The sequence below is a fragment of the Galeopterus variegatus genome, unplaced genomic scaffold (genome assembly GCF_000696425.1).
Source record: "Galeopterus variegatus unplaced genomic scaffold, G_variegatus-3.0.2 Scaffold6439, whole genome shotgun sequence".
Classification (NCBI taxonomy): Eukaryota; Metazoa; Chordata; class Mammalia; order Dermoptera; family Cynocephalidae; genus Galeopterus; species Galeopterus variegatus.
In genome coordinates this window covers 11502-18087 of record NW_007732550.1, presented here as the reverse complement: position 1 = coordinate 18087, position 6586 = coordinate 11502, and positions in this window count along the sequence as shown.

Sequence of the window (6586 nt, the reverse complement as noted above, 5' to 3'; positions counted from 1 at the left end):
GTAATGAAGCTAGATAAATTTAATCAAATATGACACAAGAAGTGATGTGGAATACAATCCTGTCAGCATATTATTCACCTCACAGTGAAGTTCTTTGTTTACTGTTTGCAGCATTTGTGAAGGACTCGGACAAGGAACAATGCCAGGGATTATTTTTCATCATGAGGACTGGAGAGAAAACAATCTCAAGGAGGTTGAGCTCAGTATTTAAATACACTGAGATTTTTATAGGTTGATTTTTCTTGTTTTGATCTAGTTATAACAAGTGTCTAAAGATGGCTTCAAAGAACTTGATTGCCATGTGTTAGTGCAGAAGCCATCCATTCATTCGTGCATTCATTTGTTCATTCCACACTATTCACTGAGCATCTACTCTGTGTCTGACCCTGTAGTAGACACAGGCACAAGCCAACCAAAATGACAGTGGTTGCTGCAGTAACAGTAGTAGTTTTTGTTGTTGCTGCTGTTAGCTGACATTTATTGAAGATTGACCATGTGCTAGAATTTGAGCTAAGCACTTTGTAAGCATCGTCTTATGTAATTCTCACATAACCTATGAAATAGCTATTATTCATGTCCCTGTTTTACAGATGAGGAAATTGAATCACGAAGCAGTTGAGTAACTTGCCCAGAGTCGAGCAGATACTGCAAACCCTTGAATCACACGGGTTTGAACTGCTCAGGCCCACTTATATATGGCTTCTTTCCAATAAACATAGTGGAAAATTTGAGGTTAGGTATGTCATGAATGCGTGGGGTTAAATAGCCTGTCTGACAGTGGGTTATTAGTAGTTGAGTAGTGAAGTATGCAGATTTTCAGGGGTCAATGCCCCTAACCCCCACATTGCTCAAGGGTCATCTGTAGTAAGTGGTAAAGCTCATGGCACAAGACCACTAGGGTTTTTCCTCCTCATAATCTGGAGTTTGACCAGAATGATTACAAGATTCAAACGTGGGTTGGAATTTATTTATGCCCCAGGCTGTGCCTGAGCAAAACCACTTCTGGCGTTGCCCTGGTCCTTTTTTATGCCACACCTGGATCTTTAGGCTTCCCTTCAACCCTTCAATACCCTACCTTATGCCAACACATTCTCTGTTGCTTAAGTTAGCCAGAATTGGTTACTGTTGCTTACCATCAAAGAACCCGAATGGGTACACGTAGGGAGCTCCCCATCACAGGAGTGTGAGACAGTGGAGGCTGTGTGAACATGTCGTAGGCTACAAGAAGGGACCCACATGGGGAATGTGGTGACAGATTGTACTTTTAAGTGTCTGTTCCCACAACCTGTTCTGGACCTTGCCACTTCTCTGTTGTGTGGTGGGGTCAATATCCTCTTCCCTTGAACCTGAGCAGAACGTTGGGACTGTCTCGGCCAACAGAGCATGACATTATGTGACCTCAAAGGCTACATCACAAAGTGACACATGCTCTGCCTTGCTCTCATGGGATGCTTACTCTTAAAATCCAGTCACCATGCTGTCACCATCTCAAACCAGCCTATGCAGAGAGACCACACAGGGAAACCAAGCAGAGGTGCTCTGTCCAGCGGCCCAGCTGACAGCCAGCATCAACCTCCATATATGACCGAAGACGTCTCCAGAGGATTCCAGCCCAAAGCCATGGAGTGCCAACTCCAACACCAGCCTTTAAGTCTTCCCAGGTGAGACCCCAGACATCATGGTGCAGAGATACACCATCCTCACTTGATCCTGTTCAAATTCCTGACCCACAAAATCTGTAAATATAATAAAAATGGTGCATTACACCACTCACTTTTCTAGCAATAGTGGCTAGAACTGATGAGTGTTTGGAAGAGGAGACCTCTAGGGTCACATCCAACCTGGAAATTGTTATATCAATAACTTCCCACAGGAACTACTCCCGATACCCACGAATATATGCTAATGACCTCTACACTCTGGGGGCCCCAACACTTCAGAGGACAGGGTCTAGGTGACACCTTAAAACTAGGATCTGAAAAACTAAGGCCACGTGCTCATCAGACGACTTATTTGCTACGAAGTTTCAGCTGTCAACTGGGAAGAAGTTCCTTCTGGGGAAGTATCCCATTTAGAAATTAGAAGAACAGGAAGGAAATCATAAATTCCTCTGAAGGGTGCATCCTATTTGTTATTCAGAGAAGGATCATTTGTATCTAAGGAACATCAGACAAACCAGCAGAGCCTCCTTTATGGGCCAGGGAGAGGCAGAGCAGGTGAAATAAACAGGGTATGCAAAAATGATAGCATCAGGAAGTTATCTAGAGAGAAATAAAATGTCCTGAGCCAGCTGAGAATTTCATTAAAGCAAGTCTTTGTTAAAAGCAATACTCTGTTCTTGTCATCACTGCAATCTGGCCATCTCTTTCCTGAAAATGGAAAGGTACTCACACTGGGGACAAGGACAACCCAGGCTCTCTCTCTCTCTGTCATCTGTGTGTGTGTGTCCCTGTCCCCAGCCCTCTGCCATTGTGCCCTTGTCTTTGTGTTGTAGCTAAAAAGACAGACTCCTGAGTGAAAAGGCCTGGGTTCAAGTTCTGTGTGGCCTCAGGAAAGTTACTCACCCTCTCTAGGCCTCAGTTTTCTCATCTGTAATAATAAAAAAAAAAGAATCATAATAGTATCTACCTTATAAGGTTGTTGTGGGATTTAATGAAATATTAGCACAGTCCTTAACACTAAGGGAATTTCTATTTATTATTGCTATTATTACTGAGTGCTTTTGGGGGCCTGTGTAGGTATCCCAGCTGATGGGTCCCCATGTATCTGTGTGTATATACACATCACTGCCTTTACTTTCTTCCCCACCTCGGGGATACCCAACAATTCCTTTTTCACCTGTGTCTAAAATTCGAAGCTTTATTCTTCCCTGGATGAATAGAGAGCTGGAAACCACTGAAGTGCCATTGAAGAGCTAGAAAAAATATAAGTCCAACTGATTTATGGTAGGCCTCGTAAGTAATGCCTATGTCTGTAATTACCAACCTCAGAATTTCAGTGGCTTAACAAAATACAGGTTGGTTTCATGTCACAATCTGAAGCAAGATAGAAAGTTGTTCTTGGGGGCTGTCCTCCATGCAGGGACTCAGGGATCCAGGCTCCTTCTATCTTATAAAACCAACAGCCTGGAAGCCTGGAGGGTTGTGTAGAATGCTTTTAACCCAATCCTGTAAAAGACTTACCTCATTTCTGCCTACATTCCATTGGTCAAAACTCAGTGTGTGATATACAATAACATTGCCTTTGCCACAAAGAGTAAACTCACAGAAATGTTGCTTTATGTCTGTAAAAAGCATACAGTCTTATGGGCGTTCACATGCAGCGTACTGCCCATGCTGTTATTCCTGGGGTTGGGGTGATACTAAAGACCCTGGTCTCTGGGCCGGCCCACGGCTCACTCGGGAGAGTGCGGTGCTGATAACACCAAGGCCCCGGGTTTGGATCCCATATAGGGATGGCCGGTTAGCTCGCTGGCTGAGCGTGGTGCTGACAACACCAAGTCAAGGGTTAAGATCCCCTTACTGGTCATCTTTTAAAAAAAAAAAATAAAGACCCTGGTCTCGATCCATTTCCTTCTCTCGATCCCACCCTCATCTGGGCCATCTTCCCCTCTTAACAGAACTACTGCAACATCTGCCCATTGTTCTCCCTGCCCCCACTCCTGCCTTCTCTTTTCCATCCTGCACAAGGACTTTGGTCCAAGTCGACTAAAATAAAAATCTGAACCCCTCCCTCTCATATGCAATAGGGGCCCACTGCTCTTAAAAATAGGGCCAGACTCTGGAGCTTACAAGACCCTCCCTACCTCCCCCTACCCCCAGCCTCACCTCTCTCCACTCTTCTCTTTGAATTCTGAGTTCCAATTTGACCTTCCAACAGTTCCTCAATTTTACTACACTATTCTCATCTCTGAGCCACATGGGCTGTTGCCTCTGCCTGAAACACACCTACCCACCCACCTCTGGCTCTTCTAGCTGTATAATCCTACCCATCATTTAAAGCAACTTGAAATTTACTCTGCACCCCTAGACTGGATTGGGTCTCCTCCTCTTCCCTACCATAGCACCTTATCTTAAACTTCATCCCTCTTTGTTGTTAAGAGAGCTGGAATTCCCACTAAAACCCGAGTTCCAAGAGGTCAGGGATCATCTTTATAGCCCGTTCACTGCTGTCTCACCAGCAGCAACCACAATGCCTAGCACATAGTAAGTCCTCAATAAATATTTGTTGAATTAATGGCTCACTCTATGAGAGCATTTGAGGATATTCTATTGTACCTGCTTGTCTACTTCCCTGATTCTTCAATTTAACAGAAATTCCTCAGAGTTTCCTGCCTGAACCAGGACTTTGCACACAAAAGAAAAGAAAAAAAAAAAAAAAGGATTGACTCATATCAACAAATAAAATAAATAACTTATTCTTCATCTTCATCCGTCAGCTTTGACAACATGTGAAGCAAGGCCAGAAATTAAGCAGAGGTGACCTTGGGATCTGGACTCAGTGGTGAGTTGTATGATGGGATCCATTTCAGGCCTTGAAATTTCAAAGGCATCCCTATGGAGCCGTCATCTCATTAAACAGCACCTAGGGAGAGCCAGGCATTTCCTTCTGAGATTCGCCCTCTGTAGAAGTTAATTAGTCATAGCTGAGGGTAATTGGCTTTTCTCCTCAGGACAATATATCTGAGACCTAAACCAACACAGGCTGCTCTGGAGCCAGCTGCAGAGCAAGCCCCCAGCGTCCTTCCTGAGCTCCAGGAGAGTCCAGGTGGGAAAGGCGCCAAAGGGAGTATTTCTTCAGATCACAGAGAGATGAGAGGTTGCAATGGCACAGTACTTCCTGTACATAAAGGGAGAGAAAATCAAGCAAAGCAATAGTGTGGCAACAGATGGTGAGCAGGATCAGTTGGGAAAATCTCTTTTGGGGTTGAAAGGAAAAACTACAGAGATGCCTCTGTCGAGGGTGCCACTGACTCCCATCTGCCTTTATTTTCTACCCTAAAAAGCTTCATCCAAGGGAAGATCAAATCCAAAGAGCTGTCTCGCACCTTTCATTTGAACCAGCATGAACATGTCTCAGAAAGCACAGGAATAAAAGCTAAATAGAGTCTTAGCTCGGTCACCATTCAAACCAACCGCGGGGTTGGGGCTGGCAGTGCTGGCTTCCATAGTGGCCACTACATAGCTGGACCAGGATTATGACACAGGCAGCGGATGGTCAACCTTCCCACAGCAGGCCAAGATGGGGAGACTATTGCCCAGACATGGATCGACATCACAAATGCCACCAGAGTACAGCCACAAACTATCTCTCCCTATGCAAGGGTTTCCCAAGCCTCCTCCATGCACAGATGACCTAAGCCATATATGCATGATGCACCTTCTCATTTGATGCAGGGGGAAAACCTCAGACAAACCCAAATTAAGTGACATCCTACAAAGTAACTGACCATTGCTCTTCAAAGGTATCAAGATCATGAAAGATAAAGAAAGACAGGAACTGTCACAGATTGGAGGAGATTAAATAGACAGGACTGCTAAGTGTAATGTGGGATCCTGGACTAGATCCTGGACTGGAAAAAGGACATTAGTGGGAAAACCGGCAAAACTAGAATAAGGTCTGTAGATTAGTCAATAGTATCTGGAGTGGATTGAATTATGTCCCCCGAAAACTCCCTGAAGCTTGAATTGTGTCCCCCAAGTTTTATGTATTGGAAACTTGGCCCCCACTGTGACAGTGTTGAGATGGTGGGAAATCCTCTTATGGTAATTGAAAGGTGGAGCCTTGAAGAGGTGATTGGATTGTAGGACCCTGCAGTAGTGAATGGGTTAAAAATGGCGGTCAGGGGCGTGGTTGTGAGGGCTTTAAAAGAAGAGGAGAGTCTGTCTCTCTCTCTCTCTGCTCTCTCTGCTTCCACCATCTTGCAATGTGAGACCCCTGGGTCACTGTCAACACCACCAGATGGTCTTTGGACTTCCCAGCCTCAGAAACTATAAGTAAATAAATTTCATTTTCTCATAAATTACCTAATTCCATGCATTTTGTTATAAGCAACAAAAACAGACTAATACAGTATTGAATCAATGTTAATTTTCTAGTTTCAGTAACTGTCCTATGGTTATGTAAGATACTAGCGTTCATGGAAGCCAGGTGAAGGGTACACAGGAATGCCCTGTACTATTTTTGCCACCTTTCTATAAGTCTAACATTATTTTTTTTTTAAAAAAAGTTAATGAATCTAAAATTTATTTTTACTGAAATAAATTTATTTTCAAAGGAAACTTGCTATGACTCCCAAAAATGAATAAGCAGGGCCATTAGCCATGCAATAAAGTTAACTGGTAAAAATGAATATGGTGATTACCAGGGGCTGAGGGGTGAGGGTTGGGAGATGTTGGTCAAAGGACACAATTTCAGTTAAATAGGAGAAATAATTTCAAGAGATCTATCATACAACATGGTGACTGTAGTTAATAACAATGTACTGTATTGTTGAGTATCACTGAGGGTAGATTTTATGTTCTTACCATAAAAATAAGTAATGCATATGTTAGTTAGCTTGATTTAGCCATTCCACAGTGTATAC